Raw genomic sequence first — 13,970 nt, 5'->3', positions numbered from 1 at the left:
AGCCATTGTTCTAGATATTGGAGATACAACAGTGAATAAAACATCCCTGCATTCATAATGCTTATGCTCTAGAGGAAAAAGACAGTGATTACACAAAATAATTAATATATTCTCAAAAGCGGTAAGTCCAGTGTAGAAAAATGAAGCTAACTAAGTGTATGGGAGCACCAGTCTACTCTACGATCACTACTGAGTAAATTATTTAGCCATATGGCAGGGCTAACTCACTGAAGAGTATTAGAGGACTAAAACTGCATTTCACACTATGTGACCTGTATAATACTAGTTCTGTCAGATAATAATAGGTGTTTTATGAAAAAACAAACAAAATCCTATGGCTAAATAACTTTAAGAAATCTTGGATTAAATAAAATAAAATAAATGTATTTCTGTCCAGCTTTTCAGAGGGTATAGAATGCCAATATGTGCTAGAGCTCTACAATACAAAAATATTAGAATATTACAGCAAGCCTTTCCCTATTGTGACTTGCTTAACAAGTTCTCTGTGGAAAGCATGTGGGCAAAAACCACAATGCCGTAGATTTTGATAGAATGAGGATCGGAGCCTCATTGCAGCCATATCTACAAATACCTGTGATATGTAGACAAATCCTTAGTGTAGACAAATCTTTAGTGACCCAAATGTCCGTTTTGTTTACTGGACATGGTGGATTCAATGCTGAATTTTAAGAATTGATTGAGGCATTCAACTTTAAATATTGTTATCTGAGGAAATACCTATTGCGCATTTGCACTAAAGTGAAAAAAATGTTCTTTTAAATTACAAAATATATAGTCAACTTATAAAAAGTGTAAGATGAGCACTGCAAAAAGAAATACTTCTGTGGCCCATATAAAACACTTGTATTTGTCTATGTCCCACACTAGACAGTGTGCTAAAAAGACACAAGCTAAGTCAGTACTGGTGACACATAACACAGTACCTGGCAAATGGTACACACATAATGAATACATGAAAAACAAATGAATGAATCAATAAATGAACAAAGATATGAAACATTCCGAATTGTCATGCTTAACTTATCCTGGAGTTGACATGTCGCAGTACCCTTTTTCTTATTATTGAGGTGAAATTAATATAACATAAAATTTACCACTCTAAAGTGAACAACTCAGTGGCATTTAGTGTATTTGAAATGTTGTGCAACCACCATCTCTATCAGGTTCAAAAAAATTTTCATCACTCCAAAAGGACAACGTATATCCATTTGGCACTTACTCATCATTCCGCCTTCCTCCCAGCCCCTGGCAGCCTCCAATCTGTTTTCTGTCTCTATAGATTTACCTATTCTAGATATTTCATAAATGGAAGCATTCAATACGTGACCTTTTCTGTTTGGCTTCATGTACTTAGAATATTTTCATGTATCAGCACTTCACGTCTCTTTGTGGCTGAATAATATTCTATTGTATGTATATACCACGATTTGTTCATCCATCCATTTGTGGATGGACATTTGAGCCATTTCTTCCTTTTGATTGTTGTGAATAGGGCTGTTATGAATATGTAGTATGTGTATTTGCATACCTGTTTTCTATTATTTTGGATATATATCCAGAAGTGGATTTGCTAGATCATATGGTAATTTTATATTCAATTTTTTGAGCAACCACCAGCAATACTCTTGATAACAAAAAAGAAAAAAAAAAAAAAAGAAAAAATATCAGAATCCCAAAGCCGAGCTAAAATTCCAGTATTGCCCAATTAAAAAGGAGAAAACATGAAGTGGGTCTAAGGAAAAATTGTTAAGTAGGCAATTATGTTTGAATGCACCTTCCCGTAATTCACTCATTCCAATTAAGTAGTCCTGTGTTCTCCCTCGACCCAACCACATCAAATCTTGGCTTCATTTGCACTTCATTGTGAATTTAAGTTGCTATGTTATTTGTGTTATCTCTACCTTCACTGGCATATAAGATCTTTGAGAGCAGGGACTTTTCCTGCTTATTGTTGTTTTCCAAGGACCTTAGCAATGACTGGCATGTAGTAGGTGCTCAGTAAGTATCCATGGCCTAATTTCTCTAATTATGGAACACAAATAGCTTGTGCTTATTAAAAAAAAAAACACTTTAGACATTAACAAACTGTTGCATGTGTATAGATGGGAGATAGTTATTTAAAGAAGGAAACACTGAAATACTACTACCTAGGCAGTCATTTACTCTAACTGTGCACAACCAGTCCTTCCAAGGAGACACCGCAGTTCCCTCAGGCAGCAGCTGTTCACTTTGCTCCTCACAATCAGCAGCACTGAGTTTTAAAGTTCAGAATCTTCCAAGTTTGGTTTAAAAAAAATGACGGAGCCTGCTAAAGTGACAGTGATCTATATGGGTAGCTCCCCAGGTATCACAGAGAAAATGAACCCCAGGATGTCTGAAGCTAACAGCAATAAAAAGGTTTCTAATGCATCTGTACATAGGCTACCAACTAGATTTAATTACCTGGAGAGATGACAATCAGCCTGTTTTCCAAGGTAAGAAAAAAGTGAAAGGTAATATAAAATTGTGTAAATACTGCTATTCATTTTTTAATTTATTATAAAACTGGGGAGAGAACAAATGCAATCCTTCACCCTTCTTGGGCATCCTTATTTGGAAATAATTATGCATGTAGAGATTAGTTGCAACCTTCAAGGCAACTGTGGTGGATTTCAGTGGTTGATAAGGTCCAGTGGTAATAAAATGAAGCAGGACCCTCAAGACAACTTGGTGGGGGGCAATTATGACCCATTACTGCGTGAATCACACACTGTGATTAAACTCGTAGGAGGCACTCAGCATCCGCACTTGTTGTGAAAAGGGTCCTGATTAGCATTTGTACTATGCATTTTGGTAATCAGAAATCATTATAGAGAATGCAACATTAAATGAAGGAATATGGCGATCTCCCATGCATTAAATAGGCTAATTTTTAAAAAGAAATGACTTTATATCTAAAGCAAATAACATCATTTCTTTTCCTGCAAAGCATTAACACTTGGTCAGATGCTCACTACTATAGTTCTATAAGTATTGCCCCAGCCAACATTTGATTAGCAAATTCTCCACTCCACATGACATAGAGGCTGTTTTCATTTAAATGTTGATATGTAAGAGCTATTTTTGCTGTGTGTCTTTAGTCTTGTAGAGAGCTAAACGACGAATTAAACTAGCCAGAGATAGAAACAGCAAGTTTTAAATTCTTAAATTATCCCAACAAATTAGGTCAAGATTCAAGAAGGCTTCTGACAGAGGCATCAGAAAAATTTTTCGTTCTATAAAATATTAATAACAAAAAAAGCTCCGGATATAATATTTTTGGCATATTTTGACACTTGGTCTATTGTCACTTCAAAAGATTCAGATCTACCCATTGTATTAAAATCTTAAACAATTGTATCAGACCATTTTGTGTATGAATTTTAAAAGGCTTTTTCACAATTTTATAAGTAAACACACTCTGAGAAGTCCTTTTTGCAGTCAAATCTCCCACCCACAAATATTCAGTTCCATCTGTTTTAATTATATAGATTGCTTTGCAAAAATGTTCAGGAAAAGAGGCACTGACAAGAACTAAATGGGACAAACTCCACATTTACTCAAAAGAAATTTTAAATACCTTATTGTTAGCAGGCAAAATTTGAACTAATTATTAAATGACCATTTACTCATTATTTTATGTCATATGACTAAAAAAACTTTTAACTTTAACTACAATGTTACCAAATTAATTTATCTAAATTTTAATTGCTGTATTTTATAATACCTCTTCTCTGGCAATCATTTGGGTTGATTAATCAAAGAGCAAATGTTGGCTAAAAGTAAGTATCACTTACCTCAAAGTGCATTAGACAACAGCTAAATAAGAAACTTATTATAATAAATTAACATTTATTATAATAAGATCAAAATGTGACAGTTATCCAATATTTCCCTTTGCTTGTTTTAACTGATATTATTCTAAAATTATTCTGTGGGTTATGCAGTGTTCATGAAAATGAATTCCATGCCATACCCAAAATTACGATAATCTGTGATTATTTTTTCTAAAGACTTTTGTACTGACCTACCAGCCTGACATTACTGCAATGTGTTTTCCCATGTCCTATCCATATTCTATGTGTCTGTCCCACTTTGTGACCAGAAGCATATTTTTGCACAGCTATCTGGCATTAGGACTGGGTTCATGTCATATAAGACAGAAAGCTGGTGGCATAGTCCTCTATTGAGGTGCCATAGCTTTGAGAAAGGATGGAGGGAGAGGAAAAGAGAATTAACAATTAGTGTTCAACTATTCGTTATACATACATTCTTATACATTTTTAAAATAATTCAACCTGCAGGCACATTTTAAAAGCTAAAATAAGCACCATATATTAGAGTGCAACACAAAACATGTGAATATAGTGAAATCACTAAGTACAATGAAAGTCATCCCCCTTGATTCTCAAATCCAGCTCATTTAAAAATTCCATCTGTCCCATAGTCAACATGAATCCAACAAAGAATATGATTTGGGTTCATAGAATGGCAATGCTAAGTTAAAAATTATATTGTGAGACAGAAGAACTGTATATTTTACTAGGCAGACAAAAAAAACACTAAGCCTTTTTTTACTTGGAAAGGTCTTGACCTAGCACTACCTTATAATAGAGGTTTCACTGATGACAGATATTTAGGTTGAAATGCTTTGCTGAAGTTAAGAGGAGAAATGTATAAGAATATGGAATTGCCTACTTATTTTGGGGAAGAAAGGACTGAACATGATACTTTTCAACTGTGAAAACACAGAAGTGTTTCCAAAGTCTGGGTGAACAGGAAAATTAGGAGACAAATTTCAGCAAAACCATCAGGGATGGGTTAAGCTAGGAGAGAAGATCTTCCAATGCCCTTTATGTTTGAGACAATTTGGGATGCTCACATTACCAGAATGTAGAGGTCTTCTGAACCACTGAGCAGAGAGATTGAAATTAGCAGATAAGGACAGATAATTTACAGATAAGGACTGAAGTTGTAGAATTGCTTAAGCTTCAAATTCCAAGCCCACACTCTTAGCCAATCTTGGGCTGCATCTTCACGTGCCCCTTGTGTCCTCTGCATTCTAAATCCCCTCTGCCTAGGTCACACAAGCCACTCATCACCCAGATTATATCTTAGAAAACAGTAGGAGGCAGAACTCTGAAAGAGTTGGCATTTGTCCTGAAAAAAATTGAGTATTTGAAGAAATCGTTCTGGGTTCTTCAGATCCAGCATATCTCTGATATGAAATGGCAGAACTGCTCTTCCTGTAGACTGGTAGCTATTAAATGTGACTGGTCCTTTCTGCTATATAGGCTTAATGTACCTGTGCCTACATTGGAATGTGTGCCTTGACCCGTTAGCCTCCACTCTTGAAGGGACAGTTCACAGAAACCTTATCCTGAGCCCAAGCCTCTTCTGAGCCACAGGGCATTTTGGCACTCCTATGCCTCTCACTGGGGCATGTTAGGTCCGCTACTTGTCATGTGCCTGCCATGTGGAGGTAGTGCCAGCCATGTGGAGGCAAGCTATGAGGAGAGATGAAGCTCACTTCAAGCTTACGTATCTAGCCACCTAGATATGTAGGCAATGCTGTTGCAGCATTGCTTTGAGCCACGCTGGAAGGGGGGTTGGTGAGGAGAGTATGGAGAGTGTGTGCGTGTGTGTGTGTGTGTGTGTATGTGTGTCATGTGCACTTATCCAACCTAAAAGCTTATAGTCTCTCCCTTGTTTGCCTATGAAACATACCATGTTTCATCTTCCCCTTAGAAAATAAATCACTAGCTGAGACAGACTGTTCCAATGCCTAGTTTCCAGTCCAGGCTCTGCCATTTACTAGCTGTGCAACCTTGGGGTAGTAACCTAATGTCTCTGTGCCCCAATTTACTCATTTGTAAAATGGGTTCTATAATAGTCCTTTCCTCCTCATAGTTAATTAACGATTAAATAAGTTAAAAAACCTATGGTGCTCAAAGCAGTGCCTGGCTATAGTAAGCAATATGAGTTACTTGTGGTTATTGTTGTTAGTGTTATTAATTCTCTTTCCTTTCTCCCTATCTTCTTCTATTCATTCCTACTAGGATCAAAAAGGGTAAGCTTTGGATTCTCTAATCCCTCCACATCCTATCTCTCTTCTCCCTAAGGGAGAAAACTTTCATTCTCCTAATTGAAACAGGATTTATCTCTGCATTAGGAAGCAATCTCTACCTTTTGTTTGAGCACTCCGTGCTTGGTTCTTGATGTCTCTCTTGACATAAGCCAACTCTTAAAACTATGGTTCCTACAAAGTCCTATTTAGGAATCAGAGATGAGTACTAACCATTTTTCTTGGCATCCCCTTCTAACACCACCATTTTCCCTTTCCAAGGCAGGTAAATGCCTTGAACTTACTAGACCAGCCAATAAAAATACTCCAAAGCACAATTTGTTTTTACTGTATCTCAAATTATCATTTCCATTACACATTGAAGGGGAGAAAATATGATTTTTCCTCAACTCTCATAAGTTCATAGTTGAGACACTTTCCTGAAACAAAAGATAGATTAACAAGAGAAAAAGGCAAGTTTAATAATGTGTGCCATGCCCATTATGTGGGAGAAAAGCAACTCTCTCAGGAAAGTAACTCTATCAAAGCAGTGGTTTGGGAGACTTGCTTAAATAGTATTTTAACAAAGAGCAAAACATTTTAGAGCAGTGATAAGACAAAGGAGAGAGCAGCTTCAGGCTCTCAAAGGTGGGAAAACTATGGCAAGATAGCAAAGTTGCTTCCAGATTCTTCAAGCCCTAATAGTGCTCTGAGCTGGTAGCAGCTGTCCCCAGCACAGAGGATTTACATTCTGTCATTAGCCAAACAGAGGGAAGGCTGGAGGCAGAAGTCCCCTGCATCTTTTTCACAGAAATTTTTGTTGTCTGCCATAGGCAAGAAAAGGCAGCTTAGACAGTCTGACTGCTGCTTCCCAATTGCTTTCAGATTACAAATATTCATGTCAAAGAGGCATATCTTGAAGTGAAATATTCTGGTTTCTATCAACATACTATATGTTATTTAAGACTTTTTAAGGCAATGAGTACTTTCAGTCTTAGATACACACCAGAATCAAGAGCAAAATTAAAAAAAAATAATTTTCAATACTCATCCAAATCTATTAAATTAGAATCTCCAAAGAAGGGAACTGAGCATCTATAACTTAAAAAAAATCCTCTTTAGGTAATTCTAATTTGCAATTAGGATTAAAAGCCCCTGCTGTTGAGTAATAGGAGAGTGCATAAAAATATTTGATTTAGAAAAAGTTGGACCTGGATTCTAAATCTCATCATACTTACTAGCTCAGTAACCTTCGTGAAATTTAACTTAAATGAGCCTCATTTTTTCGGTCTACAAAATAGGATTTAAAATAATGTAGGGGGAAAAAGATTTTTTTTTCCTCACCCATCGCTAGGTTAATGGCTGAGGCCCCTATAACAAAAGAGAGATTAACAAGAGAAAATCATACAAATTTACTGAATACAAGTTTTATATGACACAAGAGTCTTTGTAAATGAAGAGCTGAAGAAACAGAGAAGTTGGCATATTTTTCTGCAGAGTTGATGAAGAGTGGACAGTTGTGGAGAAGTATGATTGGACAAAGTAGGTATGATTTAATAGTAATTAACTGGGGAGAGCTTAGCAAGGCCTGTTTATTCAGATTCTTCTCTGTGTCCCTGTGTCTTCAGAGATAAGGATGTTTCTTTCCTCTGGGTGTAGGAAGGGTATCTCCGGAATAAGGGTATCATGATCTACTTCAGGGGAAGGTCAGAAAATTCTCTTCCAGATCTTATGGCCTGCTTCAGGGGAAAAGTAGTGAAGGGAGGGTGAGAGTAACCTCCTCGCTTCTGCTGTTTTCTCAAATGCCAAGGTCCCATATTTTGGGGTAGTTTGTCCCGAACCCCATCAAGAATAGCTATACTGTTACTGTATTACAAGGTTACTATGAGGATAGAATGAGATAATGCAAATACAATATGTGGTGCCTAATAAGCCTTCAATAAATGTCAACTGTAATTAGTATTCCCATTTAATACATGAATAATAAATTCTCAGGAAAGTTATAAAAACTTCCCATAACCCACAGTTAATATGTAACAGAGAAAATACATGAATCATTATACATCTGACTATAAAAGTCATGAATGAATATATAATAAATTAGAATTCAGACACAAAGGTATTTAATTTCAAAACTCATATGCTTTGCACTTTACCATTTGCTTATTAAATGCAGGTAGCATTAAAAAAATCAAAGTAGATGGAAGTATAATGGAAGAACCAATAACCAGCTCCAAGTAAAGCTTGCAGTACTGGTGGAAGTGATTGGGCAACCAGAGCCATTTGACTAGGATACCACGTAAATACTTACCTTGTGCACACAGCTTCTAAGTACAATTTGCAAGGAGTAACTGAGAATCCAAGAAGTCAAACAATGGCCCTTGATGCTTGTTGACATCGAGTCACCTAATTTAATCTTCACTAGAATTAACTGCTTCAAGCTCAAATAGCCGTGGTAACTATTTCCAAAAGAAATAATTTAAAAACCATCACATAGTTGCTGCTATTTTGTATCCTCAACCTTAAGCCTTCCTATTTGTCAGGTGTTTTGTATTCTTTTAGGAGATGGTCAGCCAGGTGCAACCACAAGAGGGGACAGAGGAGAGCTCAGGAAAACACACAGAGCCACGTGAGAAGGGCAGCAGGGTGGTCAGAGACAGGAGTGAGGGGAATCTTTAGGCCAGAGCCTTTGCAGGGGTTTCTGCAGAAAAGGCAAGGCATGGCAGGGTTGTCTAGTTGGAATAATTTCAGCAGACTCTGAACTATAGGGGTGGTCTCTGGTTGTCTGGCACCTCAGCCAGGATGAGTGAGACAGAGCAATATTACCTGCTGTGGTGTACGGGCCAGATAGAGGAGTATAACTCTGGATTAGTTAGTTTGTTTATCGAGGTCATGCCCCTGGCTGAGTCATTTACTATCTCTACGAATTGACTAGCCCTGGAGAAGCAGTGTCTCGCCAGCCAGAAAGGTTGGGTTTTTTGTTGTGTTTTGTATGGGTTTTGTTTTTTTGTTAAAGATGTCAAAACAGCATGATATACAGAAAATAAAATATATATATATATATATAATACAATAGGTATCTTTTTAGTTACATATTCATACATCAAACTATTTTCATATATAATCTGAGAAAGATGTCTTGGAAGATAATTATGTATAAAGGAGGTTGATTTAACTGACTCTTCATACAGTCGTTGTCTGAGATTATGTACCAAATCAGCTAATTTCCAGTGGCAAAATTACTGAGTGATTGGGATGTATTTCTCAGCTGAACAGTTATGAAAACTCTTCTAATTAGGAGTCATTTTATATATGCTTTGTTTTATAAATGTCTTTTATTCCTGGTGTTGCTACCGTATGAAAATTGGGGTAGGGTGGGAAGGACTCTTGTTTTGCCAGGGGCTCAGAGAAATGAGACCATCCTTCCTCCCGGTGGGATGGGAGTGATCGGGACCCCAGGCCTCAGGACGGTACTGACGATCCTATCTCGCTCACTGCTCCACCTTTTCCTTATTGAGACAGGTTCTGTCAAAGCCGCCACTGTTCCAGGGTGACAGAACGTGACCTCCATAGAAAGCAAGAGAATTCAAGACAAATTGAAATTTCAGGTAATTTATTTCAAGTTAGAAATATAACAAAAGGCTTTTTCTGATAAAGAGGCTCTCACACATGATCAGAGCCATTAATCTCTAAGACCCAACTGAACAAAAAGTATTATATTATTCGACTAAAATGCAATATCCTATTAGTGATGGAGAAAATACTCACATTTGTGAAAATGGTAGATACAGAATCATATGAACTTCAATTAGTGAAAATATACCCATTTATTGAATAACTACTAGATCCAATGCCCTGAACTAGATATAATAAGGGATAGAACAATGCTTAAGTCATGGTCTTTGCCCACAAAATACTGTGATCTAAAAAGGAAAAGACCGAGCAAGTATACAAGGCAGAATTATCTATATTTTCTTCAGTCTGGAAAGACCCTGTAGACCTTCAACTCCATCACCTCTATCCTTACTTCTCTAGCACAAAAGCTCCAACTCAATTTCCAAAATTTTCTTTCTCTTTGCAATCCTCCCTACATCTTCCAAACATGGAGTTACTCCCTGCTTGCTGCTTTTCTAGTGATTTGTATTTACTTCTCTCAGAGCACTCATTATGTTATACAGGTTGAGCATCCCTAACCCAAAAATCTGAAATCTGAAGTCCTCCAAAATCCAACACTTTTTGAGCACCAATATGACACCACAAGTGAAAAATTCCACACCTGACCTCATGTGATGGGTTATAGTCAAAGCACAGGTACACAGCATATAGTTTATTCAGCATCCCCAAAGGCAAAAAAATTACCTTCAGGCTGTATGTATAAGGTACATTTGATACATGTATGAATTTCCTGTTTAGACTTGAGTTCCATCCCTAAGACATCTCATTATGTATGTGCAAATATTCCAATGTCCAAAAAATTCCAAATCCAAAATGCTTTTGGTCCCAAGCATTTTGGATAAGGGACATGCACTCTCTACTGTAGTATGTCTCTCCCCGTCTACACCCTCCCGATTAGAATGTGAGCTCTTCAAGTCATAGTCATCCTTTAAGTAATGCTTTCCCCTCCTGCAAGCTCACAGTCGCCTTACAGCACACGTTCCTGTACAGGAGGAGCTCATTGTAACTTGAATAGATTGACACATAGATTATTGAATGAACTGAAGACACAGGAGCTGTACAAGTACAGATCATTCTATCCAGTGGGATAGATCTTACTCTTAGTTGTGTTATGCTTAATATCAGTGGCATTTTGCTTGTACCTCAGGTGTCCCAATTTCTGAGCACAACAAATTGCCCCTGGCTGGATTTCCTTAGCTGGCTAAGTGGAGAAAAACATGCCAGCTGCCCTCCAAAATTTTATCCAAGAACAGAGTTAAAACAAAACCTACTGTCCAGAACTGGAAAGACTTTATACTAGAAAGGGCAATTTTCTGATAACTTCAGCTTTTAAGTGATTCACATTGTCTAGACTAGCCAAAAAATGGAGGACTTCACCAAGGCACTTGTGCTTAAAGCTTGGATTTCAAGCCAAGAGAAAGTGTTCACATTTCAAAGTTGCTTGGCTCGACATCCTGTCTACCTAAATGTTTTGGCTATTCAGTGAACAGCTTGCATAGCCCGTATGGTTACCATGGAGCCCATGTTAGACTGAATGCCACTTAAATCTTCTAAATCCCTCCGTTAAAGGATTTTATCCCACTCTCTCTGCTTCGCCCAACAAAATGAAATTTGAATGGTGGCAGTGAGTAGGTAACTCAGAACAAGCTATTGATTTTCAGTTTCTCAATTTGTAAAACAGATGTGATTTCTAATTACATAACAATTTTGCTAAAAATCTTACCAGTAATTAAATTTTGATGTCTATAAAATACACTGAATTCCTTAGAATTAAAGCTATCTGGTGTTTCTAATTTGAAAAAAGTTTTAATTTACTATATCCATAATGAAATGCAACAATAATTGCTGGTAATTCTACTAAATGGATATTTTTAAAGCCTTTTTAATTTAAAAAGAAAAAATCAGAAAAACCTTTATTTCTTTCCCTCTGGATTAGCAAGGACAGTTCTGTGTCGTTATTGTAGCTTTTTTTTTTCTGCCTTAATCATTGATTCATCTTTAATTTATCAGGCAGCATTTCCCCAGGGGATCTAAGAAACTGCTTATTTTTAGTGTGAGAGATTTGTAATTTTTCCTATATATTTTTAAAAATATGCAATTATTCACAGACAAACTAATAAGAGATGTCGTGTTGGTACACATCTCAGCTTTACTAGCTAGAGAATTCTGTCCCTAAAAACAATATAAACAAGTGATCGTGAGAGGGCATGTTTGCCCTCCATCATGTTAACAGCAGAATGCTAAGACATTTCCTCAAGAACTCATCGGAAATCTGTCATCCATGCATGTATCTAAACCTTTTTAAATACATTTATTTCAACCTATACTGAATGTTGAAGTAATACACTTCCATAATCTCAATATTCATTATATAAAGTTCGAGTACTATTTACTTGTTTTACATGTTTGTTCTTTTAAATCTTAAAGGATGCCCCCATGCAAGTGGAGTCTACAGGACTCAGTGAACAAATCCATGTGAGTTACCCTTTTCAGATCTTTCATATTATAAATTTTGACTAAAATGTTTTTTACCTTTGGACTGAAATGTTCTACTTATTTAATATTTTTCATAGTCACTATCACTGACGACCTGATAAATATCAAGACATTAGCCCTTTTCAGTTTCCATTCTTTTTATTTCTCTGCCACATATGACATTGTTGATCATATTTACTTTATATTTCTTCCTACCTTAGCGCCTGTGACATACTATTTACATTACCTTAGTGTTTGCACTGCTATTTGTTCTTCATTCTGTAAATATGCTCTTTTTCTCTTCTTGGCTCCAGCTCTTCCTTCATGTAATCTAACTTTAGAATCTGATCGCCATTCTTCTCAGCCACCTATTCTCTCCCCAACCTCCTCAAAGATGCCTTTGAAAATTGACTTCAGGCATCAATCTAGAATGAATCTGACGTCCTAAATTGAAAATGAGGAACTTCAGGTTAAAATAACTAGGTATATTATTTTGTAATTTCCCCCTTTGTCTCTACTGAAAAATGAAATGCTTTATAGCCTAAACAGTGTCAATAATTGTTCCCAAAGTTTATGTACTTGTTTATCTTTCTGTATTTGGTCAAGCTGAGTACTTTCTGCAGAATTTGAGGTTTTATTACCCTCTTTTTCAGTTTTATTTACAAATGCGTTAAATAAAATAAATTCCAACCCTAATCTTTGGGAATTAATAAGTTATTAATAACTTATATATCCCCAAGTTATAGTTTCTTTCTAGAAGACATAGATGCAACATTCAGCAAACTTCATTTATTATTTAATTGATTCTCTTATCATGTGAACGCTAAAATATAGACCACCTGTACAACTATCCAATCTCTCTAGAGATGTCTACTTTCTTGCAATGTTCTGATCCTACTTTATCATTACACTATAGTTACTTTACATGGGAATTTTTTTTTAAAACTAGAACCTTTCATTTCATTTCTTTTGTATACGTTTGCAGTCTGTTATAGGAAAACAAGGAAAGACATTAATAACATAAATAACAATTACAAAATTTCTTATGAATTTTAACAACTGTTACAATGCCACTATGTATAACACCAATGAATACAATTCAATTTATTTATATTCAATTTTAATTATATTAAGATGGAAATGACCAATTTACATTAACTGATCGATGTTACTCGTGAAGCAGAAATTTCTAAGATAACTCCAACCTGTCTCCAAAACTATTAATATATAAATAATTTTGTATATTTCTAGAAAGGAAAAGTTGTTAACAGTTGATGCAGCAATCATTATCATATCTGTAGAAATAGCTTTGTATTTGTGCCATCTCTCTCTTTTTCGCCTAGTCCAAATCCTAATTACATTAAGCTAGGGGTTATATTAATCAGGGTTCTCCAGAAATGTAGAACCAATAGGATGTATGTGTGTGTGTCTGCCTATGATTTATTTTGATTTTTTTAAATGTTCCTGCCTCAGGACCTTTGCACGTGTATGATTTGCTATGAGGAATTGGCTCATGAGATTATGGAGGCTGAGAATTCCTACGATCTGTCTTCTGTAAGCTAAAGACTCAGAAAAGCCAGTGTTGCAGTTATGAGAACTGGGGAACTCATGGTGTACATCCCAGTCAAAAGCAGAAGACTGATATCCTGGCTCAAGCAGTCAGGCAGAGAGAAAAAAATCTCCCCTTTTTCTACCCTTTTGTTCTATTCAGGCCCTC

This window comes from Lemur catta, chromosome 3 (assembly GCF_020740605.2).
Source record: "Lemur catta isolate mLemCat1 chromosome 3, mLemCat1.pri, whole genome shotgun sequence".
Lineage (NCBI taxonomy): Eukaryota > Metazoa > Chordata > Mammalia > Primates > Lemuridae > Lemur > Lemur catta.
Note: the sequence above shows the minus strand (reverse complement) of the source record.